This window comes from Camarhynchus parvulus, chromosome 12 (assembly GCF_901933205.1).
Source record: "Camarhynchus parvulus chromosome 12, STF_HiC, whole genome shotgun sequence".
In the NCBI taxonomy this organism is placed as follows: domain Eukaryota; kingdom Metazoa; phylum Chordata; class Aves; order Passeriformes; family Thraupidae; genus Camarhynchus; species Camarhynchus parvulus.
Window position 1 is genome coordinate 5000158 of NC_044582.1, and position 25416 is coordinate 5025573.

Consider the following 25416-nt stretch of genomic DNA (forward strand, 5'->3'; position numbering starts at 1 on the left):
AGGCATAGAATCTTAAACTGCTCTAGCACAATTGATCTATTGCCTGGAGTACCAGAAATGGGTTGGAATGTAATAGCAAGAAGTCATGCACTTAAAGATTAATTAGAATAACTGCGAGTGAGCTCAGAGGTTCATCAAATGTGAGATTACAAGAGGAGGAATCCAGGTATGTTATTGGTTGTAGGATAACTATGATGCCACTGTAATGTGGTCTTAAAAATGCTAATGTATTCTGGGATGCATTGAGTGAGGTATTTTCAGGAGACGGTGAGATATTAATATCGTGGTACAAGGCAGTTGTTAAGACCTTGTTTAGAACACTGCACACAGGGTAGAAGGTATAAAAGGACACTGGAGGAGTGGAAAACCTATTTGGAGAGAAGATTAAAAGCAAAGCAGAAAGACTGAGAATGGATGATCTAATTGCTATTTATAGGGACATTTTAGGTAAGTATCAGAGAAGCAAAGTTATTTAATTCAAAGGGCAAAATGGTAAAGATCTAATGGATATAAATTGGTAGTGAATACATTTACGCTGGAAATTAGAAAGTTTCTAGTTTCAGAAGAGTGGATGTTAGAAAAGCCTTGAAGATAAAAGTAAGGCACCTTGGCTGTCTGATGGCAGCTTAGTTACCCAGTTCATCCTCCAAACTGGATAATAAAATGGTATTGGGTTTCTCACAAATTGCCATTCCTGCAAAGAGGATATAAGAAGATTTAATCCCCGTGTGATGAAATGTGTATTTGCAGTGTGTTAGCCCCATGTTTCAGGAGTTTGCTAATGTGCCAGAAGGTCCGGCAAGATTCCACTTCCTTTCCGTGCCTTTTTAACCTCCAAATCACCAGAGATGACACAAAGTTAACGTGTAATGGAGCTGGCCAGGCGAAGGTTCTGTAAACAGCTGTCCTTCTGTGAGTGACGATTAATAGGACATAGAAGATCGTTTAGATGTTTCACGGATCAGACTGATGGGTCACGTCTCTTTCTCTACACAGTTGTGTGTACCAAGGACTTATTTCCAGGATCGCAGAGCAGTCTGAAAGGGCGTGCTTCTTGCTCTTGTCAGCCTTGGAAGTTTGTGATACCTGACTTTTGAGGTTTTCTTCCTGTTGCACACAAATTTGGGGCTTTTGCAGAACAAGTCCTCAGTTTCTTAGCGGCTGTGCTTAGGGGAGGGGGTGGCTGCCGTGCCCGGCGGTGGCCGCGGAGATGTTCCGGGGGACTCACGGGGGCTGGCCCGGGGTTGCCTGGAGCGGCGCTCGGTTATGCAGGAGGTGTCTGCTGGGACTCAATTAGGCGGTGCGGCAGCGCTTTCGTTTGAATAGTTAATTGCGCGGCGCCGGGCCGGGAGCGCTCGGCGGGGCCCTGCGGATCGGCATGGCGAGACCCCCCTCTAGCGGAGGGCCCGGGCCTCGCCCGCCCCTCGGCGGGAACGGCAGCGGGAGCGGGCGGGCCGGCGCTCCGGGAAACGGAACCGCGGGCAAGAAGCGCTCCAGCCCCGCGGGGGCCGGCCTTGGGCAGCGCCGCCGCTGCGAGCCCCGGGGCGGCTCCCGCCGGGCGCGGGCCCCGCTGTCCCGGGCGGCGGGCGCGCTGTGCTCCCTCCCCAGCACCACGGCAAACGTCGTCGCTTTTTTACTTCAAGCCAGTGGGAAACGGAGGTTTCTTATCCTCGTGGAGAGCAGCATCTCTCCTGCGAGAGGAGCTGCGTGGCCGGCTCCGTCCTGCCTGACATCGCAGCGCATCTCTCGGGAGCAATGGGAGCCCGGCGCGTCTCGGCGGTGCCGCGGCGCGCAGAGCGGTGTGAGCGATCTGCCCGCTGGATGCGTTATGAGCAACTTCATGGTTCCATTCGTTCTTCCTGCCCGTTGTTCCGGCACTGCCGCTCTGGTTATTTGTTGGCACTTCTTTGCTCCAGAGACAAACCATACAGCTCGCTCGATCCGCCCGCTCTTCGCCTCGAACACTCATTTCGGGTCGGTAGCAACTGGTGTCCGGCACGACGCGAGGGCACGTACGCACGGATAAGCCCCGGTACCCGCGGGCCGGGCGAGCCGGCCGAGAGCCCGCGGCCCGGGAGCGCGTCCCTCCCGGCGGCCAGCGGACCGGAGCGCGGCCGCAGCGCTCCCGCCGCCGTCTCCGGCCGCCGCCGCCGGCGGGCGGATGCGCTCCCGGGGAGCGCAAAGGCTTTTCGCGCTTTGCTCGCGCTTGTTCCCCGCCGACCGGCGGGCTCGTTGTCGGCCACCGCCTCGGTGCGGGCCAGCTGTGCGGATCGGGGCGGGGGCTCTCCCTTTCCGCCCCTCCGTCCCCGCCGCACGGGCAGGAGCGCGGTGTTGCACAACCCGCTTCCTTTTTCTTTCGCTTCGCTGCGCCGCGGGCAGCGGCGGCGAGTGCGCGGGGCGCCGGTCTCCGCCCTGGGTGGGGGGACGACACGGCCGGTGCCGCCCGCCCGCTCCCCGCCAACTGCGGCGCTGGCGCGGCCCCGCCGGCTGCGCGGCCCGCGGGGCTGGGGAGGGGGGCACCGCCGGTCCCCGCGCCCCGACCGACGGGGCTGGTTCTCTCCGAGGGAAGGGGACTAAATCCTCGCCGGGGCGGGGGGATGGAGTCGGGACCGCGCATCCCGCGGCAGGCACCGACCGACCGCTCGCCCGCCGGGCCGTGTCCCTTCCCGCGGCGCCCGGGCAGGGGCGTGGGCGCCCGCCCCGCCCCGGCAGAGTCGCGGCGGCGGCGCGTCCCGTTACCGGCGGCCGAGCCCGCGCTGCCCCCGGCGCGGCGGGAGCAGGTGTCCGGGGGCAGCAGCGCGGCGGGGGCGGGGTCGGGGCCGGGCCCCGCCGGGCCGGGCGGGGCGGCGGCGGCGGGCTCGGCGCGCCCGCGGCAGGAGGGAGCCGGAGCGCCCGAAAAGCCGTGAGGGGAGGGGAGGGCGGAGGGGCGGGAGGGGGGAGGCAGGCGGGCGGGCGGCGGGCGCATGCGCTCTGGCGGGCCGTGCCATATTGGAATGAGGCAGTGAGCGGAGCGCCGGGGAGCCCGAGCCCCGGCAGCGGCGCAGGGCTGGAAAAACTCCCCGCAGGTGAGGCGGGCGGCGGCGGCGCCCGCGCGCGGGCGGAACGGCCCCGGGCGCAGCTGTTGGGGGCGTTTTGCCGGCGGGGCGCGGGGCCCGGAGGGTTTTTCCGGGCTCACGAAGTTTGGATGCGGGAAAAAGGCGGCGAGGCAGGAGGAGGAGGAGGAGGAGGGAAGAAGCAGGCGGAGCGCGGCGGGGAGGCGGCAGCGCGGGGGGGACTCGCTTTCGGCCGCGCCGAGGAGCGATGCGCGGGGCTGGCCGGGCGCCGCCGCGCAACTGCCCGCGCGCAACTCTGCGCGCTCCCGCCAGGGGCCCGCGGCGTCCCGCGGCGCGCTCGGCCGAAGTTGCCCTCTCGCCCGGCCCCGCGCCCGCCCGAGGACGCGCCCGGCCCCCGCGGGAACTTTGTGCGCGCCGCGCCGCCGCCCCGGCGGGGCCGGTCCCCTGCCCGCGCCCGCGGGGGCCGAGCCCACCGAGCGCCTCTCGCTCGCCCCCTCCCCCTCAAAATGGCGGTGGAAGGGGACCTTTAAACCCCGCGCCGCTCCGCTCCGCACCCCCGCCGGGCGCGGCCGCGCCCCGCTCGGAGCGGCGCGCGTCCCGCCCGGGGCAGCGGCTGGCGTCGGTCCCCGTCAAGTGGCCCGTCAGCGAGCGGCTCTCGCCTCCCGGTCGGGCTGGGTGGGTGGGTGTGGGGGGGAGGGGCGGGCGCCGCCTCCGCGGCCGCGCCGCCGGCTCTCCCGCAGCGCCGCCGCCCGCGCTGCGGGGCCTGCGCTGCCGCGGGGCCGGGCATTGTGTGCGCGCCGCGCCCGCCGCCGCCGCTCCGCACCTCCGGCGGCTCCGCGCCCGGCGGCGCTCCGGCGAGCGATACACAGCCTTTGTCTCTCGGGGAGTCGGTCTGCGCTGCCCGCCGCTCCTGCACCTGAAGTCGTAAATCGGGCGCCGGTGACACTGCCCGGGCGGCCGCCGGGGATGCCCCGGGACGCCAACTTCGGGCTGGGGAGGGAGCGGCGCCGGGGCAGCGGCTGCGGGAGGGCTCCCGCCCGGGCAGCGCCGGCTGGAAGCGGCGGGGCGGAATGCCCGCATCGGAAGGACTGAGCAAGTTTTCCGTCTGTGGCTTTTGCAAACTTGCTACCAGCCCCCCCACCCCCCCCCCCCTACACAGTGGAAATAATGAAAAGGAGAAGAAAAATAGCGCGGGCAGTTAATTGTGAATTTGTAGCTACGTTCTCCGTTGCAGTTCTGCAAGGCCCTTATTTATTGAGAAATAGGCCAGTGATGTCTGTTTCACAGTCACATGCGTGCTTTAGCGAAACAATTATATCTACTTTGGAGAAACTTGTTGCCATTACAAAAAGGTTGTACATGGTAACCCTCGTGTCTGTCAGTTTCACCCACTCTGACAGCAGAATTCTCGTGGAAGAGGTTTTGCAGCAGAAGAAAAGGCCTAACTTGCTGCTTCTTTGCTGTACCTTCCTTCCTTCATGGGAGCTGGCTGCTGTCAGTAGCCCAGGAGGTTACCATAGCAAACAGTTCTGTGAGGCAGAATATAAGGTGCACCACCAAAACTCACGCTGGAAAAAATGTTAGTCCACCTTGTAACTTCAGAAATACCATTGTTGCAACCTATGTAAGGTTTGCAATGTGTGTGAACTGGTCAGAAAGGTCTGATTTGTAAGAGGAGAAGTTGTTAATGGCAAGAAGTCTTCTTGCTCCTTCAGGAGTGGGGCTGTAACTTGTAGCATCTACAGCATCCAGCAGGATGGATTCCTGGTCTGGCTGCGGTCTGTGATGACTGTTTGAAAATAGCCAACTGTTAGGACTAAGTAAATCAATGTGAAGGTAAAAATAGATCAATTAACTGAAAGCCTAGGTTTCTTGTGTAGTAGGTGGTACTGACAGGGATTTTACAATTTAAAAAAAAGTTTAAAAGCATCTGTCTATATAAAAGATCATCTCTAGGGAGAGCACTTAGTGGCCTTCCTGCCTTCAATTCAGCCACTTCCTCTTTTGCATTTGGTTTGTGAATCGTTGCCGTGATTGAGGGATGAGGATGAAATCTGGTTCTTCCCAGAACCTATGTTAGGAAGATGGTTATGGACAAGATGGACAACCAAATACAACTGCTCTCACTGCCTTTTTCAATGACTCAAAGTTAGGAGATGGCATGAGTGTGTTGGGAGAATGGCTTTGCCATTGTTTGGTGTGTCTGTGGCGGGCACTTATCCTGGGACACTTCAGGAGCCTGTCCTGTTAGGGCTGACACACTCCTCCTCACGGGACACAGCAGAGAAACAGTGGCACGTCTCTGTAGTTATTGATCTTTATGGGTTTTCCTTTGCTGTTTTTTTCCCCCTGTACTATTAATTTGCCAGTATTGAGTTATCTTATCTGATTCTTAAACCTGGCAAATCTCCTAAGCAGTTGCTGCTGAGTGGAAAAGGTGGATTAAGTGAAAGCTGACATGTTAATGACTGATAGAGTTTGCATGGTGTGATCTTTATATTCTGGGAGCCCTTTCACTGCCTCATGGGGAAGATGTTAATGAGTACTGCGAGAACAACATGTGCCATGGTATGTTTTGGTAACACTTTCCAGAGGATTTTTTGTCATTTCATGGCAGACCAGTGACAACTGTAGACCACAACCTTTCTGTGGTTGCCTTTTGAATCCCCCCTGTTTGGAATTCACCTTAACATCATTGCTGTGCTTCCAGTTGTGAAGTTTGGCTGTGGCATGATCATCATGCAGTGATGCAGACATCAATACAGTCATTTGGTGCTGGCTTAAGTAATTGTCCTACAAGTGATGCGCTGGAGGCACGTGGCATCTTAATTACACGAAGATGCTGACAGTGAAATGATTCATGTTAAATCCACTACAGTGTCCTTTAAGGGCATGGGAAAATTAAACCTGGAGGTGCTTAGCAAGGAGCATTTTGGGGAGAGAGCTTCCAGTGTCTAAAACCACAGGGCTTGCGTTACATCCATTGTTCCTATAATGACATGGCAGCCTTAATGCTACAGAATTGTCTTGGGATTTGGTTTCTTGACTTTTTAAGTGTGCAATTCTGTGTTTTATAGATTGGTCATTGACTTGAAACAGTGTAGCCTGTGCAAGTTACAAATGTTTTCTGGACCTATAACAGCTTTCTTTTGTGTTGCTCATCTGACTAATCTTCCTTGATGATTAGCAGATTTTATGTGTCATCTTTGTTTTGGTCTCTTGGAGCATCAGTGTTGCTGCTGGTAGTGGACTGGACTTTGTGCTCCTTTCCTTCTGCTTTTGGGAAGTGGCTGTCAAGTTTTAGGTGTTTAAACTTGAAGTGGGTGTTATTTAAAGCTTTTAAGGTCGTGGGTGTTCTCCCTCTCAGGATTACTGTCTTACTTAAAAAGTCAAGGGATACAATGAAGGGGAAGGAGTTGATTTTTTTTTTTTTTTATTCAAATGCTTGTTGGAATGGTGCTGAAGGCAAACACTGTCAGTGTGTGAGATCCTGAAAATGTCCTGAATGTGACATTTAGCAGTTCACATTCTTGAAGTTCAGAAAAAGTAAAAAATGAGAGTAAATTTTTCTCTTAAATTTATATTAGCATCTTATGATTTTTAGAGCCATGACATCAGTGCAATGATACTTTATTGTAATTATATATTTTTCTGACTTTAATCCATAATTCTTTCCACTTTCTTTATATTGATAAAACCTATGAAAGAAGCATTGAGATGCTAATTAGTGCTCTTTTGATTTTAAAATAGTTTTGGTTCCCAGGGTACAGAGTATAAATACATTTTTTTAAGTTGGATTTTGTGCATGTGAGACACACGTTTTCTGTGTTGATTTTTCCTCCTTTTCCCCAGATTTTGCTGACAATCTTTGTGGATTGGTGGTGTTCATAAGATAATAATAGTAGCAATAGTAATAATAGTAATAGTAGTAATAATAATATTCATCATCATAGTAACAATTATCATCATTGTTTTGCCCCTATTTATGGGTGAGATTGTGGTTTTTTAAGTGTTCCTAGTAAAGGCTGGTCTGTAGAATTAAAGCATTACAACATGAATTTTTCTCTGCATCCTTAATAGGACATCTCTTAGGGGAATTACATGTTTGAATAGTTTAAATGTTCCCCTGTGAGAAAGGAGGGTGTGAACTTAGGCTGGAACAAGATATTGTGCCTATCAGTTGGGACTCTCCAGGTGACTCTGCACGTCTCTGGGAAATCAGTGAATTTTAACTAATGCAAAGCTGCATGGTGGCTCCTGAGTGGTAGGGGAATGCTTTAATAACCTTTGAAGGTGGAAAGCCATAAGTCTTTGGGGTACTTTTCTGCTTTGTTTGGCTTGGGATTGTTGGATTGTCACCCACAGACATCACTGAGGAGTGTTCAGCTGGGAACTGTGCAAATGAAGAAGGCCTGGGCCCCACATGGCTGAGGAAGCCCAGGTCCCAAGGTCTCTCTCTTCATCTGTCTGCCTGTCCTCTTGTTCCCTTTCTTTATATCTTGTGGATTGTCTGGGATGTCTTCATTCATCTTTCCATGGAGACAGTGATGTTCAGATTTATTTTCCCTGTGAAAATAAGCATCCTAGTACAACACCTGTTGGATCTTGGTGTCACAGAAACCCCAGATCCTCAGTCATGTTTGTTGACTTAGTTTGGGGAAGAGTCCTGAGAGGAGAGGCAAAAAACTGCACACATGCCTGTATTCCATGTTGATCTAATGAGTCTTGTTTGCTGGGGTAACCAGGTAAGCAATAATGTTACAACCTGAAGTAGGAAGAGCTTCAGTGAAGTTTGCAGTAGCACAACCATTTCTTCTGCAATTCCTCACTCTGGTACTGGGATTTGTGCTCTTTCAAGTGTGGTTTTTTATAAGACAGAGCAGCCTTAAGTGACACAAGCTTTTTGCTGCATGGATTACTTGTGGTAAATAATGCACAAGTAAGAGATTTCCCTTCACTTAAAGTTGGTGGGAGCCATATATTTTGTTTTGGGTTTTTCCACCCATTGGGATATGGAACATGGACAGGCTGCAGATGCTTTTACCTACAGTGCAGGTGAGTTGTAACTACAAAGGTAATCTCAGCAATTTGTTCAGATTATGTGGACATTTAAAATGTGATTATTGTCCCTAGAGTCATCCTGAGCAGCAGTTTGCTGGTGTTCAAGGTCATTGTTTATATTGCTGTGGCACTTCATTTACACTGGTTTATTTGCTGTTACACTTGAGGACACTTCTGTTCACTACAGAAATGATCTCTTTCTTCAAACAGATGAGTTGGGAAGGAGATTAGTGGAATGTGATGTTATCTAAAAACGATGCAGCTATTAAACCAGCTTTGAGATTCTCTGAGAGTACTGATCAGTGAGAGAAGAGATGCATCTTGGATTATTTTTTTCTCTGAGAGTAAATGATGCAGGGCTGAGTGACCTCCTCTTCCATTTTGGCTGATTGGAGTTGAGGGCTCTCAGCATATCTCAAGAGGTGCTCTGTCTTGCAGAATTGGGTCATTGGTTGAAAATAATGGTGGTGGTGGGGAACCCTGCAAGGTTTTGCTGTTTGTCACTTAATCCTTTTCAAGGATGTGAGGGACTGCAGCAGTGATCCTGAGGTAGATATCAAGTGGATTGGAGAAGATTAACTCTGTCTTGATGTATTGAGAGGCTGTAGTCACTATTTCTCCTGGCAATGGGTGACAGAAAGCCATAAATAGCACCTTCAGATTTGTCATTGTTTCCAGAAGAAACCAATCAAGTCAGGAAGTGAAGGCACTTCCCTTCTGATGCTGGGTGCACATTTATTACAAATGGCTCTGTGGGTGTCTCACCTCTCTGTGCTGGAGCAGGTGATGCTCTGGCATTTATTATCTTTTATCTTGACCTGGGAAAATACATACAATTGTACAATTTACTTTTTTATTATAGGGTGTATTTTTTCTTTTTGTTGCCTGACTGAATGAAATCCCTTTAGGATTCCCCACCTCCTTGGGAGCTGTAGTAATGTGCACCTTTGCAGCTCAAGCATGCACTTTGCTCTCTGCACAGGGAGCCGTGGCCTCTGGTTTAAAAAAAGAAACTTATTGGTCTTGAAATCATAAAAAATATTTTAAAAATTTTTAAATCTAAGGACTGTGAAACTCCATTATACTGTAAAGCTTTGTCTGAAACCACTGTGGGTTTTTGAGAGCATCTTTGGTGTCAAAGCAACTTTTGAAAGGAGGCCAACACTGGCTTTAGTGCCCAACAACTTTGAATGAGGACCTGGTGCTGAAAAAGCTGTGATGTTTCACAGCAGTATGGAAAAATGCTAGTGAAGCCTGACAGGAGTATGTATTATAGACATAGGCTTTCCCTCACATATATATAAATATTGGTGTTTATTGTTCAGTGTCACGTTCCAAACATGCCCCCGTTAATGTGTTAAGCACTGAACTGTTGAAATTGTGTTTTTAAGTAAATTACAGGGCCTGTCATTAGGTTCCTAAAGAAATGTCCAGGTAGGGAATGCCAAGCAGAAAGGCAGGGGGAGAACATGGAGATGCTTCCTTGCAGGTAGGCCAGCAAAACTCACAGAATGCGCAGCCTAAAAAAGAAATTATTGAAGGAGGCAGTGATTCCTTCCAGGATTAACTCTGCTCATTGCTCTTTAGAGTGTTACCATGAGGGTTAAACTCATGGCCCTAAGAAATAATGCAAGCCCAGGATCAGTCACAAGTGTTACAGATATAGCACTAATTGGCCAATTGAACCGAGCTAATCAACTCCTTTTAAATGGATGTGACCATGGGCACGAGCATAGGGAAATCTTCCCCTCTTCCAGGGAGGTTTTTCTCTTCTTTTTGCATAACAAAATCCAGTCAGTTTAGCTGTGAGGCTTTTTAGTCCAGTTGCCATGAGCAAGAGTCTTCTTTTTCATGTGAGTATTTTATGTCATAAGTTATTTGTTAAACTTTTAAAATAGATTTTTGGGAGGGAGAAGGAGCTTAATTTTGAATTCCCCTTTTTCTTGTGGGAAAAATCTTACATTCTGAACTTACTCCTTAGCAAATTTAAACATGTATTTTGTCACTCCCCTTAATGAAAACCAGTGTATTTAGGGAAGTGGTTTGGTTGAAGCACATGAGTCCAGTTTGTTTTGATAATAAGCCAGTTCTAGATAATTCTAGCCTCACTGCAAGTGTAGAGGGAGTGTGTCCAACAGCTGCTTTGTCTGGTTTTGATTTTTTACTGGTTCATCTTATGTAAGAAAGAGATAATGACTGGAAACTGAAGAATCAGGGATGGTTGTTTCTTCTTCTGGTCTTCATAAAAAAAAAAAGACAGCAGAGTAACAGCTGGAAGGGCAAGGTGACAATAAAAGCCACAAATTTTTAAACTGATGTTAATGTTCCTTGGTTTAACTCTATGTTCTTACTTAATGAATACCAGAATATTGGGTTTTTTTTGTTTCTGCCTTCTCTGTATGTGCTTTTAAGGTAAGAATACTCATTATCCAATTCAAGTGTAGTTTTATTTCTAATTGAAGTTCAATTTCCCCCTAAAAGCAACTTGACAAAAATTATAATTCTTATGATTATCCAATAAGAAGTGCTGAAATTATCTTTTCATAGTAAATCTAAGTTTCTATTTCTATAATCAGATTGAATCTTTTGCATTTATATTTTGTTTCAAAACAGTGGTTGCATTTACTGGGAACTATTTTTAGGTTATTGAGAAATAGCAGTATTGCATAGTTTACTATGCTTTTATTTAAGGCAGTTTATATAAATGCTTTCCTTTTGTGCTGTGATGTAGGTAATGACATCAAAATACACTTTGTTGGTCTTGATCATTCTTACATGCAAATGTGAATGTAGATAATATTGCAGAAAAAAAAACTTTCTATCAATTATTGAAGGCATCTTTATAGAAAAATAGCAGCATTGTTGCTTCTGAAGAGGTTTAGAAAGCTGGGTCACAGTGGTTACAGTGGTCAGGCTGGATGAGCCTCTGAATGAAGCAGTTTTTTTTGGGTTTCAAAGACTAATGGTGTATGATTTCTTCATTATCTGCCTTACCTTAATGCATCTGACAAACAGCATGGCAAAATCCACTTCAGCGTGTAAAATTAACCCTTCTGAGATCCTACCTTAGCAGTGAGATTTGAAACAAAAATCCACTGCGGTGGCTCTTGGGCATGGCTGAGAAATTTTGTTGCATTGCTGGAGCAAGAGTGGCTTCAAGTCTAGCTGAAATTGGGATGATCATAACAATTGCCATAATGTGTCAGATCAGGCACCCAGTCCTGTGTCTCACCTCAGCAGAGGTGAGGATAAGGGGCAGTGAGGTACAGCTCAGCACGCTCTGTGCCGAGGTGACGCAGGAGCCGGGGACTGGAGCTGTTCCCTGCTCTGAATCCACACCTAGTTATGGGTCTGCAGTTTATTCTGTGCCATGTCAAAAGGTGCTCAGTCTGTGTTTTCTGCTGCTTCTGGTAGAGAAATAGGGAATAACCTTTCCTTATACTTCTTTTTGATCCTAGTTTTGATTTTTGCACAGCCCTCGTGTTCTCCCATAGTTGCTCTGTTCAGCTCAAAGAAGGAACCTCGTGTGTTGTACTGAAGATGCTGGAGCCCATCTGGAGCTTGTGTGTGCAGTGCTGGACAGAGATGCTCTTTCTGGTTGTGGGTGTTTCTTATCTTTGCTATAAAACTGAATTATACATCCATCCCTATTAATATAGAAGTATTTCAAGCCTCTGATGCTCTTTCTTAGCTTTTTTTTTGTGCAACTTTTAGTATTTCCATGGCTCTTTGACACCAGCACTACAGGCTGTCTCAAGGGGCTCTGGATTTCTAGAGTTGTTGTAGGGTGTTTGTTGTTTTTTTCTCCATTCCTTGGGGCTCCTAATGAGTATGAAATTGATGTTCCAAGAGAATTAGTTGTAACAGTTTCAAAATTCCGAGTTGCAGTAGCTAATTTAGATCACATTGTATAGGTGAGGTTATTTCTTTTTCTATGTCTTATTATCTTGCCTTTAATTTCATCTGCTATTATCCTTCTGTTCTTAGCAAACAGCATTTATTTTTCATCTCTTGAATGGTTCTGTATTGTCCTAAAACTTTGCACTCATTTAATGTTTGTGTGCTTCCCTTGAAAAGCAGGACACAGCCCAGCCATTAGTTCTCCTGGTATTGTGAACAAATGCTTTTTCTTTCTGTCATTATTTCATGTCTTTATAATCAGCCTGTTAAGTATGAGATGTACTAGAAGAAGCTCCACAATATTTCAAGTCTCATTGGATGAGAACACCCTCTGATCTGAAGTCATCACTTGGGTTTGGCCTTAATGCCCAGATTGTTTTATCTGCTTTCTAAAACTCTTGCTTCTTGACAAATAGGTTGATAAATTACCTTCATTTAATGAAGTGTTACCATTTAGTGATCTTTGACTAGATCTGCTGTGCAGCATATGGTATGGAATTTAACACTGATATTTTCAACATTTAAAAAATATTATTCTGAAGTTCCCAGGTTGTGAAGCTTTTGAAATGCTGCTAATTCAGATATGTATTCCCAGACACCAAGCCTACATGCTGTGGTGTGAAGAGATCAGTGAGTGCTTCAGTTTGGAAAAGGACAAAATGAACATCCCTGGTCTGGAAGAACAAGATCAAACCAGTCTCCTTGTGGTGGCTCCACGGTGCCTTGTGGCCACACCTGTGTGATGAGCACAGGAGAAAATGCATCTTGCATTAGTCCCTATTGGATGGGAATGTGCCACAATCCAAAGGGTTTATATTCCACATGATTTACTTTGCTATAAAGTAGTAAGTATGTTGGAGGTTGTTGAACTAAGAAAAGTGATTTCATTTTGCTGTTAATGAGTGTTTTTCTGTCACCCTTTAGAAAAATCCATTCACTCTTTGTCTGTACCTCAGCAGTTTTCTGTTCATTTTGTGGCCATTCGCTTCTTCTGGGTGTGCCCAGCCCTCATATCAGGGAAGGAGCTTTTAATCTTTTGTGTTTAGAAGACCCTTTTTATAACCATAAAGGCTAACAAAGTACCTTACCGAGAATTAAAGTTAAGATGTTGCAGGGATGTTGACCTCAGCTTTGCAAAGCTTTTAGGGAGTATTTTTCCAGGCCAGTTCTTCACTCAATTGATGTTCTTGCTTTGCATAGAGATCTGATAATTCATTTTTTTACATCCCTGTTGCTCCTGGAGCGATTGTGGCAGCGCTGGGCTGAGCAATTTCCGCTTGCTGCTGAGGGCAGCACTTAAGTGGAGATGGTGTAATTTACATCCAGTGCTGCACTTGCCACTTAATGTTTTCTAGCAGCTCCATTTCTATAGGGAGCAAATCAAAACAGACTTGGGCTGTCAGCAGAGATGTGTTTTTTAAACACAACCAGACGAATGGTTTGCTTTTCCATTGAATCAAGAGTATATTTAAGAATGAATGTCACAGCAGAAGCATGTGATTATAACATATACAGGTATTTCTTGTGGGTTTAGCTCTAAAGAACTTCCATGGGCTACACTTAGATGCAGAATACTGACATGGGGGAAGAAAATGCAGGAGACTTCATAAAATAACTTCTTAAGGTAGTGTTTTCAGGACAAAGGTGTCCTTTGGTTTTTCTGAGGCACTGGTTTTTTTTACATCCTGCTACAGTATTAAAATTCTGTTTTAATGATCACAACTAATGATTTAAAAGTTGAAGTGGAACTTGAATAGAAGAGTATTATCTCTCTTTTGTATGTAGTGATGAAACAAGGTTGCGTGTGACAGCACAGTGATGTCTGAAAAAATACATGTTGAACTTTATGGGGAAAGGGCTGCAAAAATAATTCAGGGGGAAAAAAAGTATGAATTTGAAAACACTTTTTATGACAGGGTAAATGTTCCAGTGTTGTCAGGATCAAGCTTTGAAATTGTACTTCTAAAAATAGAGAAATCTTTTTCAGTTGCACTGTCTTTTGAGCCCTTAGGCTCAAGTCTTGTTTTTCTCTCTGTATGAACAGACATGAAGAAAAAATCTTAAAATGAGAACAGATTTTCTTGTAATTTTACGATTCCTGATGTTGGGGTAATAAGACCATCATCCCTTACTGTGAGCTCTTTACTAAAACCCTGTGCTTTAACTGTTCTTGGGCCTGTGGGCCTGTTAATGTTCTTGTGATTCAAAATGTGTAGTTGAAAGCTGTTGTCATTCTTTTGTTGTTGGTTTTTTTTCCTTCCTTTTTAAGCTTTCAGTACTTTTCAAAGGGAGTAATGAGAAGGGAGCACATCAGTTAATGAGCAATAAAAAAAGGCAAGGCCATATTTTTGTGGCATTGCCCAGAGAGAGAGAATTTCATGGTTTAGCACAGCTCGTAATACAGTAATTCTATTTAGGGGGAAAGATCCAGGGAAAAGCTGTGTTCTGCCATCACAGTTTGCATGTGCAAGGAGTGATAGGTGACTCAAAGGGAGCTTTAGCAAGTGAAAACAGCATGGATGGTTTCAGTGGAGAGTGCAGGCACAGCTCAGGAGCTGCAGTTAAAATAGGTGCCTGTTTGGCTCCCTGTCAGAGGGTTTGAAGATCATGTTTGGTTGAAGATGTTCCAAGATCGTATGAGCGGACTCATGACGATTATTTATGTTGATGCCTGAAGTCTCTTGGAATTAATCAATCCAGGAAGACCTATACTGGCATTATAGCCAGCCAAGTGTGTATGTTTTTCTCAGTTTTCTGCAGTTAAAGTGCCACATTTAAAGCCTTGTTACTCTGAGATGTTTTCTCAGCCTGTTATGAAACTTCACTGACTTCACTTGAAAGGCTTGGGTACTGCTTTAGCACCTAAAGTGTATGAAGTAATCCAGGCTGTGCGAAGGAACCATATTTCTGTGCTTTTAGCCTCTTCTTATTTCTGCTGAGACATAATGTTAAGAGATGTGCTGGCAGTGGAACTGAAATAGTGGCTGGGTTCTGCTCGGTCAGTGCTGATAGCTGGAGAGGGATTTTCTTTTCACACACAAGAAGCTGTGTCAGGGCATCAGGCAGCCAGGGGCAGGTATTGCTGACACAATGACAGGCTAGTCAAGCCAGCTGGTCTTTGTGAGATTTGTTGGATCTCACAGGTAGAAGGAAAAACATGTTGTGGTACCCAGATCTGTAATTTCACACAGAATTGTGTGTCTTGTAAATATCTGCTGGTTGAGCAGACTTCTTCTAAGAGATTTGTGATGGAACTTGGGACATTGATGTTTCTGGGTTGCCTTCAGGTAAAAAGGGAAATTTTTGTATATTATCCTTATAGGGCACCTCCTCTAGATATGCATGCATTTCCATTAAAAACCCATTTGCTAATCTGAGCTGGAACCCTTTTAAAACAAAATGTGAATAAAATCTTGGAAAGCAGTGGGAGATCTCAGGACTCTACAGTGAAAGGATTGAACTCTGCCATCCACAGCCTCTTATGAATAAAATTAGCCTTCTAAAGAGAAAAGAAAATTCAATTACAAAGCAAGAAGGAGAGCAAAGGGGTGTAATTAAAACACATAATCCTAAAAACAACACGAACAGTGCTTTTTCATGTTATATTTAAAGCAGCCTGCTTTGTGTGCGCAGTTGCTATTGCTTAAGATTATTGATTTAGTTTCCTGGGGGAAACACTTTTGAGAGGATGCGAAAAGGATGACGTCTCTTGGTGTGATTTCACACGAGCATTCTACTTAAGGCAGTTTGCTGGAGAGTTTTCCTTCTCTGCTTGCTAATCTTTCTTTGACAAAAAAAAAAAAGGGCTGAAATGAAGTGCTGCTTCTCCTTTTTTCTCACGCTAGCAGCAGTTGTCCTGTCAGCCCGAGTGCTGCAGGCAGCAGGAGGAACCAGAGGCAGCATGGGGACAGCTCATTCTCCCTCTCACATCCAATCCAGCACTTGGTTCCCAAAGTTCTGCAGTTTGGACCTGGATTTTCAGAGCATTTGGAGTCCAACTCCCACTGAAGTGATCCACAGAGGTGCCTAAAGCCTTGGATGGGATGTACAGCCCGAGGTCCCATTAGTCTGGGAACTGGAGAAACCTCTCTGGAGTTCTGTGCTAATGGGTGCTGTAGTAAATACACATCTGCTCTGCTCTGCTGTTCCTCTGCTAATTAGCGGCTTAGTCTTATGCTAATGGTAGGACCTTGGGTTAGACCACCTATCTTCTTGGTAGTGAGGCAATCCCTGGCTTAAATTACAGCATTTCTTTATCAGGACTGGCTTTTATGGTAGAAATATTGAGATTCTGTCTATAGCAGAGTGAGGTGGTGGCACACACGGACCTGCTCTGCAGCTGGGTCAGAAAGGAGCCTGTAGGTGTTCATGAGTGATTGAAGGTGACAGGCTGTCCATCTTCAGAGCTCATTCCTTCAGGAACTGCAGCTGGTTTGATTTCACCAGCAGGGATGATGCCTGATTTGATGGAGAGGAAGAAGCTGTGAGGAAGGAAATGTGGGAGGGAACTGGCAAAAGAAAAATGAAGATGAGTATAGAGATGGGGGTTGAACATGAACTTGACAGTCAAGAGGTTTCAGAATGTCTTTTGAATGCTCTGCTCTTAATACTATTCAGAAACTCATCTCTTTCCCAGCATTCTAGAGATTAGTATTACAAATTCCTTGGATTATTTAATATTTTAGGCTGATAGCTTGATAAAATATTAGTACTATTATTTCATAAATTGTTTTGTGCAAAAAAATTCTCTGTTAAGGAAATATTTTGAATTATTGTAAAGAAAGTATTAATTTCTTATAGCAGTTGATGTGCATGTCTTGTTATCTGCACAAATATTGTGTGCAAGCCTAAAGAAAAATTGCTTGAGTAAACTCAAGTCATGAGGTTTCTTAGTCAAAAAACATTCTTGCCTCTATTCATCTTTTACCTGGAATACCTTATGTCCTGTTTGTCTGCTTCTGTAAAAATAGCTTGTGCCATCAATTCAGTTCCTTTGATAAAACTAATAATTAGAAGATATGCAATCAGAAACTAAAAGCAGCTATGCTTTTCAGCTGCAGAGAGCAAGTGTGTAATCACTGCTCAGAGAACAGGTTCCTGAATTCAGGTTGCAACCAGTGCATTTGCATTTTGAATCTATAAAATAAAAAATCACAATCCTTTCAGAAAAAGTCAGTGGAAAACCTGTTTCTGCAAGAGACGAGCTTTCTTGTTTTCTCCTGATCTGCTGGGAGATAGAAATGGAGGAACCTCAGCGTGTTCATAGTGCTTTTCATGGATTGGAACGCTGTGTGGGACTCGGATCCTTCCCTCAGGACGTGTTTCCTGGCAGCTCTGTCAGACTGAGAAGTTCTGGGCTTCAATCTGCAACTGGCCTTTGCCAAACGTGTCTTGCATTAAAAGTTTCACAGCAGCTTTTAAATGCCTTTAAGTGGCTGTAGTCCTTTGAGGAGCCTCATCTATGATGGGTTTGGTAATTAGCTGCTGGCAGTGGGCTGGTGTTGCTGGGGAATGGAGCTGGGATTGCAGGGAAGGTCTTGATGGTGTCTAAACCATCCACTTTTCAGATGGATTGAATTAATGATGCAGCTGCAGTGTAGATATTTGGGACTTGGAGATTGTAACAGTGACTTTCAAGTATTTCATGAAATATCTTGGGGAGAAGTTTGAGTATCGGTAGGAAATCACATCAAGGGAAAGGTAGAGACTTCTAAAAATAAAATATATAACAAACTTTTCTGCTTTAAGCAGGTCTCATGCAGTTTGCTGTGAATGTTGAAAGTCTTTGTGGATTGTTTTTAGAGTTGCTATAGCATACTGTCATGTGGAGTGAATATATTCTAGATGTTTCTGATGCTTCCTCACACAGAGTTACAGGGCTCAGCAGTTTTCACCTGCTGCAGGTGCCAAAGAAGTGCAGAGAGTGATTTACAGAGCAGATTAAATACAGGGCAGTGTACATGCCCACAGGTGGCTCTCTTCCCCAGCAGCAGGAATTTGCCTTTTTTACCACTGCCACTTTTACACGAGTAGGGTATTTTTGGTTTTTTTTTTTTTTTGTAATAAGTCACCCACACTCTGTCATACCTCTCATACAAGTATGTACCTTTCCAGTTTTGATGGGTGGTTGTTAATTCTGAAATCTGATTATTATTGTCACTGCAGTGCTGGGGATACATTTCTGCCAGCACTCGCTTTCAGCAGTGGTTTGGTTTTGTTTTCTTATTCATCACAAGCCATGAACAAGGAGATACACAAGGCATTCCTGTGTGTTTGCAGGCGGTGGATGCTCTTGCACATGACGGCTGCCTTTGCTGACTTGGTCATAAAATACCTTCTCTGCCAACAGGCTGAATCATTTCCAGGCTACAAATACCAAGTTACGAGGGTCCCCAGATTTGTGGGATGTTTTTCTTTCTCCGTTGCCTAAAGTTTGCTTCAGGGAAGCAAGTGAAAGTTAATGGAAAGTGAACCTAGTGTTAGTTCACCCCCCTGAAAAACTTGGGGGAGGGTTATTTGGAAAATTAAAATAAAGATATGCTTTTGTAGTTTATAGATATATTTAACTCTGCTGCAGATATGCTAATACAGAGTTGATCTTTATGACTTGTTATCCTGTGTCTTTCAATTAATCAACTGTAAACCAAGAACTTGTAGCAAGATTCTTTTAACTTGAACTTTATTTAAACTTCTCTGTATTGTTATTCCCTTATATTGGTCAATAAGGCTTCATATGTGGCTGTTCATTAGCCTGATTTTTATCACAGTAATGAGTTTTATAAATTGTTGTAAGCCTAAAAAGATAGTTTTGACAGTCCTCTGTAGGAAACTATACTGATAACTAATGTTTGCTGATAATTTTTCATTGTATATTTACCTGTTTTTGAAAAGTATATATTTAAGTATTTGAAAAGTAGACTGAGCTTAGACTAAAGCTCTTCTCATCAATGTGGACACTATAATCATGCTAGATAGATTAACATTGGAAAACCAAGCCTTTACTAATTTACCACTTTTACCACACTCTGCCCTGCAGAATGACAAAGCCCTTGCAGACTTTATATAAATTAAAAGGCTGAAACCATTTGTCCTGTCATGAAAATAGCACAAAGTTTGAAGTAACATTAGTTCAGAGTTGCAGCAGATAAGAGATTTAATGTGCCTTCTGTATTTTTTGTGGGTTTCCTATCAGGTTTTAAGAACTGAAATAGAATATTGTATTAGAATAGAAACAAGATTGTATCTACCCAAATACAAGAAACCCTTAAAAATTATACAAAGTGACATGAGGAAAATAGAGAATTCATGTTTGCTAGTTCATGCTATCAGTATGATTTTGGGCACAAGATAAAGAGTGTTACAGTGAGTTCTGTGGCTGGAGGAGAGAGTTTGAGTCTTGATCAGGGAAGGGGAGGTACCAGTGTACGGAAGGACTGGAGTTAACAGTGGGTCCCAGAAATAACAGGCTGCCAGAGGGAGAGAGCCTGGAATGGGCTGGCCTTGGTTTAATGTGCATGGAATACACAAAATGTAATGATGCATTTTTGATACCTGCCTGGTCTTTGTTGCTCGAAGACCTTCCATAACAATATTTTCTTTTAGAAACCAGACAAGAAAAAAATCATTTAAAAAATTCCTGGTTTTGGCTGTTGCAGTTTTCAGGCATTGCTCTGTGTAGCTGCAGCAAACCCATTTGTCTCCTCTAGTCAGAGCAGAAATGGGTTGGTTTTGCTGTCAGTTGAGCCCATTTCTGGCCAGGATGAAGGATGCAGGGAGCACATGGGCTGTTGTCCCTGCCCTGTGGTACCTGCCTTGCTTTGTGTTATTGTACAGACACCATCAGTGGCTCTTGACCTCCCAGCCTGAGCTGCCCAAGCTGCCAGCCTGGGGCTGCCTGATGTGCAGGGCTCCCTCTGCCTCTGTCAGAGCTGCTTCAGTGCCAGCTTTCCTCTCTCACCTTATCTGTGCTCAGCCCAGCTCTCAGAGCAGCAGAGAGAGCTCCCAACCTGCCCTGAGTGCCTGGGGAGATCCTGGCACTGCTCAAACTGGGGAGCACTTCTGGGTGAGCTTTAATGTCTGCCAGATCCCCTGAGCTCTGCAGCTCCCTCCACGTAAATGTGTCAGTGCTTTTCAGCTGCTTGCCCGTGACTGATTCAGAGTGTGGGGAAACTGGTGTGCTGTGCAAAATTTGTCTCCCCTCTAATTGATTTCAGTTTCTCCTTAAGCATGAGTTTTCCCGTTCTTTTGATGATGTATGGTTCTCCTAAATTTGCATCATCTGTTTCTCTGATGTTGTCATTTTATTATATAAAGCTGAAAGGTATTTCACTGAGCAGGTGAAAAGCTAGATATTAGGTCTTGTTTAGTCTGATATCGAAGGGGAAGCTGTTGATAAATGTTTTAATAATTTAGTAAATATTTTAAGGTTTATAACATAATACTTTTGAATAACTGAGGTGACAGTCTGAGCTTGCTGTTGGAGTTAAGTGCTCCCTGGAGCTTATGTAGAAAAATTGGGTAGAAACTTTGAATAAGGAAGGTGTGATATGAATAACTATAGTGGATTTCTAGGAAGTGCTGACATGTTCCACATGTTTTAAGCTGTGCTGAAATGTGGTTGTTTTGACCAATCCAAGATCTGCAATTCCTCCACGGTTTGATTAAATTTTGATTTCCTGTGTGACAACACATCATCATGATGTCATGCCACTGGGACTCCTTCTGCATGGCCTCATTCACTCAGTGGCAGAAGTGACCTCTCTGGTTTAGCTTTGGCTCTGGGGGTCTGCTCTGTAGATGCTTTCAAAATTACTTTAATCTTTATTAGCTTTCCCTTTTAAAAATCACCCTAAGTACTGTCTCTTTGCAAGAATGTCTTTTGTTTTTTACTCAGAGGTTGGCACTGCAAGGCACAGTGGTGTTTGTACAGCAGCATCACTTCAGGTGTTACCACACAATGCCTGAGTTCTCCAGCTCTGGTTGTGCTACAAGGAGAAGCTGTTGTGAAGCACAAGTACAACACAAACCAGGGGGAGGCACCTGTCCCCTCCTGGGACACTGATCCAGGAGTTCAGCAGTTTAGAGTAGGAGTCTGAATCTCAGGTAAGTAGAAGTGCGAAGTGAAGGCTTGGCTGGTGGCTGGGGCAGCAGATTTCCTGTGCAGTTTGCAGTGAGGAGTCACTTCAGCCAGCATCCTCGGAAAGATGCCAGCTGCTGTTTTCCTGCCTGCAGACAACACTCCCATATGAAGTCTTTAGCTTGGTGCATCAGAGAACAAAAAGCACATGCTGGTAAAGTAGGGGGTTATTTTCAGTGTTGCTGTTTAAAACAGGAGATCTGGAGTGTGAGCCTGGAATCCCATACTGTTAAATGAGTTAAGTGGCAGTGAAGTCTAAACCAAATTTCTCATTTTCTTTTAAAAACTCCCCAAGAACACTGAATTTCTGTAGTTTTTCTTTAGATACTGATAGTAGATTAATTTGGTTACATTATAAATTAATAAGCCCTTATGGTATTTAACCTAACTCCTACTTTATTTATTCCTGTTGCCATTATTGTTTTCAACATCAGTGCTGCCATAAATTGTGAAAGCTAATTTTGAGTGTCCTCTGCCCACAATTTCTTTGTAGCACAGTATTATAGGCTGTGCTACAGTGATGACTAAGAATCACTATAACAGAATTGTTTGGGGTTTTTTTTTTGGTAGACATCTGTTTAAGATCAGGATGTTTCTAAAGATACTGTCATTTATGTGCCTTTTGGGTAGTTACAAATTCTTGGTAATAGATGTTAATGGTGTGATCCCCTTCTGAACTGACTATAAATGCATCAGCTATGAAAAAATAAACTTGGGGTTTTGCATTAAATGAGAAGGTAGTGAGAGCAGAGGCAGAGAGCCAGTGTGGGTTCACTCAAATCCAGAGCACACCCAATGTCACACAGCATTGCTGAGCTAATCCACCTTGTCTGTGTTCAGTGACAACTAAAACCAGAACTATTACACTTGTAGTAATTTTGATTAAAATAATGAGGAGATTGTGTGTTGGCTGAGCAGCTGTGTGGCAGTGCTGGCTGTGACCCCCTGAGTGCTGCTCGTGGTCCCTGGCTCATGGATGGTTCAGTGGCAGCTGCTCACAGGTCAGCACTGATGCTGCTGCAGAGGTGGCACTGCCACCACTTGGTTTTATTTGTGTTTGTGGTGACAGTAATGAACTGGCTCTGGAACAGGGAGGGCAGGAAACTTAAAAACAGCTCGGAATTTATTTTATCTTCAACTCCTGAGCAGCATTTGGCTTTAGCATCTTTAATCCCCAGCTGCCTCCTAGGAAGGCAGTGGCCTTTTGGGAAAGCTTTTCTGATCAGCCTTACAGCAGTGGAAGGAGCTGGAAACAGCCAGCCTGAGGAAAAAGCCAACCATAAATTCCATATTGCCTCATTTTTCTTATTGTGTTTTCCCCTACATGTGTGGGTGGATTGCATCCCTCTGTATTTTGATGTAGCACTTTCAGATCTTTCTAATTTCTGTTACTTTGTCTTCTCTGCTGACTTAGAAGAAAACCAGGACTAGGTGGACAGACTGACTGGGGTTCATTGCCTGGCTTTTAGAGAAGAGTGCCAGGGCTGCAGGGCACACTGGAAGGTTGGAATGTCACATTCCCTTCTCCAGAGCTCAGCTGCAGCAGCAGGCAGCTGTCCTCTTGCTGCACTCTAGAGACAGCAGGGTAACGTGATGTGCTGGGCAATAGAGACCTCTGAACTTAGAATTTGCTGCTCTTTAGATCTGTTCTACCTGTGTTACTCTAAGCTCAGGGGAAATCATCTTTATTCACCAGTCCAAATCAGATCTGGCACCGTAAACCAAAGGCAAATTGAGTAAGCCTCAATTAAAATTAAAGTGTGATTGCCTGGGAAGAACTATTAAGTAAAACCCACAAAATGACATTATATTATCCTGAGCAAGGAGTGAAATGACCAGGCTGAAGGGTCAATTTTCTAAGGTTGAACAGCTGGTGCTGTTTGTGCCAGGTTCAGAGCACTGGTGGCTGTGGCTGTGCCAGTGCTGTGCCAAATGGTTTTTCTGCTTAGCCAGAGCAGAAGGCTCACAGATGATGCTCAAAGGCTGATGGCATTCCCCACCTGGGGACTTAGCTCTGTGACTCTTGTGATGGATCTGGCATCATCATTGTAGCACAAACAGTGGTTTTCAGGTGAAAGCAAGGAGATATTTCCTTGTCTGAGCAATGAGTTTCACAGGTCCAGCTGACTGCATGGTGCAGGATAGATGCCTGAGGCTTTTGGTAGTTCTGGATAAAAGTGTTATTTCCCATAAAATAAAAGTGTTATTTCCCACTGTTCAGTGAGTGCTAGGAGGAGAAAGGAAGATCCCACTCACCTAAATCATTAATAAGTAACACTGAATTCTCTTGACAATGGACATTTTTTTCATGTGAAGGAAGCTGGAGTACAGGTGCTGTGTTCTTGACAGTGACTGATGGATGCAGCTCAGAGTCTAAACTGTAAGCTGGCTTTTATATTGATAAAAATGTATTTGTGTACCTTAAAAATTTGGTCTGGTGAGCACAGATGAATTTTTACATATAAGTAAATGAAACATACTGAAGTGGATAAATGAAACATCTCTTTTCCCTATATTTGGGGTTCAGTTTGTATTCCTGATCTATCATAAATGAAGTTGTACCTTTAAAAGCAGCTGCTAGAGTAAAGATTTTTATTTGACACAAGAAGCTGAAGCATGTTTCCTTGTCTTAACAGGTTTTTTTCCCTTGGAACCAGCACAGTGACTGTGGGATAGAAGTTCACTTGAGTTTCAGAGGTACCAGACTGTGCTATAGTGTAAACACAGCTGCTATTGAGTAAAATAGCTTCAGTCTTCTCTAAAGTATACAAGTTCAGTGTTAGTGCAATAATAGATGCTTATTTCATTAACTGTTAGTCTGCCTGTGGACTTCCCTGGCAGACTGAAACCATGGGCTTGGCCTTCCATTAACTGATAAGGGAGGGTAAGGCTGGAGCTTCCCTGGGAAAATCTGCATCTCCTGGTCACCCAAAGGATTGGAGAGAGGGGGAATTCCTTCCTGGGATTGTTGTGTTGGAAGAATCCATGCAATGAAGTGCAAACCATGCTGGTTAAGTTAGTTTATATACCATGCCTGAATGCCAGTTGCTGTTGTGTGTACTTCAAATATCAGCACAGATAAGGTCATCTCATGTTCAGCACTGAGTGGGAAACTGATCAGGAGCAATTAATCAGGTGCTGGTGAATGGTGATGGATGTGGCCCCTCCAAGTCCTTGGCAATACTGCTGGTGTCAGGGAAGCAGAGGTAACAACCATCTATATAGAAATCCTGATTTTTTAAAAATTTTTTTGGTTATTGTATGCTTGTGTTTCCTGTGGCTCTTTTTCTGACTGAGAGAAGGTGGGGCTGTTTTTTTTTTTTTTAGCTTGTTGTGGACAGCTTATTTAAAGCATAGTGAAATGGCACAGTGATACAGCTTAACTGATAAATGAGAATCTCTGCATGGCTGTGATTATTTCAGACAATCTGGGCATAATGGTTCTCTCATCAGAAGCAGCTTTAATGACACTGATCCCATAGAAGTGTCTCAGCTCTGCAAGTTCTTGGATTAAAAAAGTGAAAGTGCGGTATGGAATTTTGTCCTTAGGGTAACTAAAATACAATTTAAAGAAAACAAGTCAACTTTGTGTGTGCAACCATCCAATTACCAAATATGTGGAGCTTGCTAAATACCAACATTTAGCTTATATAACAAGGCTGAATTCCCTCGTGCTGGTTGTGAACTGGTATTTTCGAGGACTGTGCTGTGTAGATCTCCTAGAGCTGTAAGGAGCACTGCTCTTCTGTTCACAGCACAGAACCTCTGGAGCGAGTGGGTGATGCTCTGGTGGGTGGAAAGCATTGAGAGCAAACAGCTAGAAGGGAAAAAGGGCTTCAAGGCTTCTCAAACATTATTTGGGGCTGATACCCAAAGAAATCAGCTGTTGCTGTAAGGGCAGATAACCTGAAAGTATGATCCAAACTCCTGGTTTGCACTCCATAACTCCCTGAGAGCTGCTGTGCAGCTCCAAATTTAAGTTGTATTGATCAGCCAGGTCCTAGATGACAGAGCTGTCTTCCCATGGCTTCTCCTGGCACGATGCCTGGGGAGATTTCCAAAATGTGAGAGCCACAGAACAGTGCCAGGCTGCTGTGCTGCTCCATGGCTGCAGGACAGGCTTGTGCTTGAGCTCTGCTGCACAAGAAAACACTTCTGCTTGTCAGGAAAAACACTCACTGACCTGTGAACTGGGTGCTGCCAGTGCTGGTGTTGCCAGTCAATGCCTGCTCGAGACCTTGGGGCAGTTCAGGTGAATCTGGAAAG

General features: G+C 45.2%; 1 protein-coding gene across 4 annotated transcripts in view; it reads left to right on the forward strand.

Moving 5' to 3' along the window:
- The first annotated feature begins 1825 nt into the window (after nucleotides 1-1825).
- Nucleotides 1826-25416, forward strand: part of SFMBT1 (Scm like with four mbt domains 1) — a 73333-nt gene continuing 49742 nt past the window's right edge. For 2 of the 4 annotated variants that reach the window (XM_030956842.1, XM_030956846.1), the window contains exon 1: nucleotides 2973-3065. The gene's annotated coding sequence lies outside the window, so the exon portion shown is untranslated. Of the gene's footprint in view, nucleotides 1975-2972; nucleotides 3066-23786; nucleotides 23848-25416 lie in introns of those variants that run through there. The other 2 variants (XM_030956844.1, XM_030956845.1) reach the window with 2 other exon arrangements.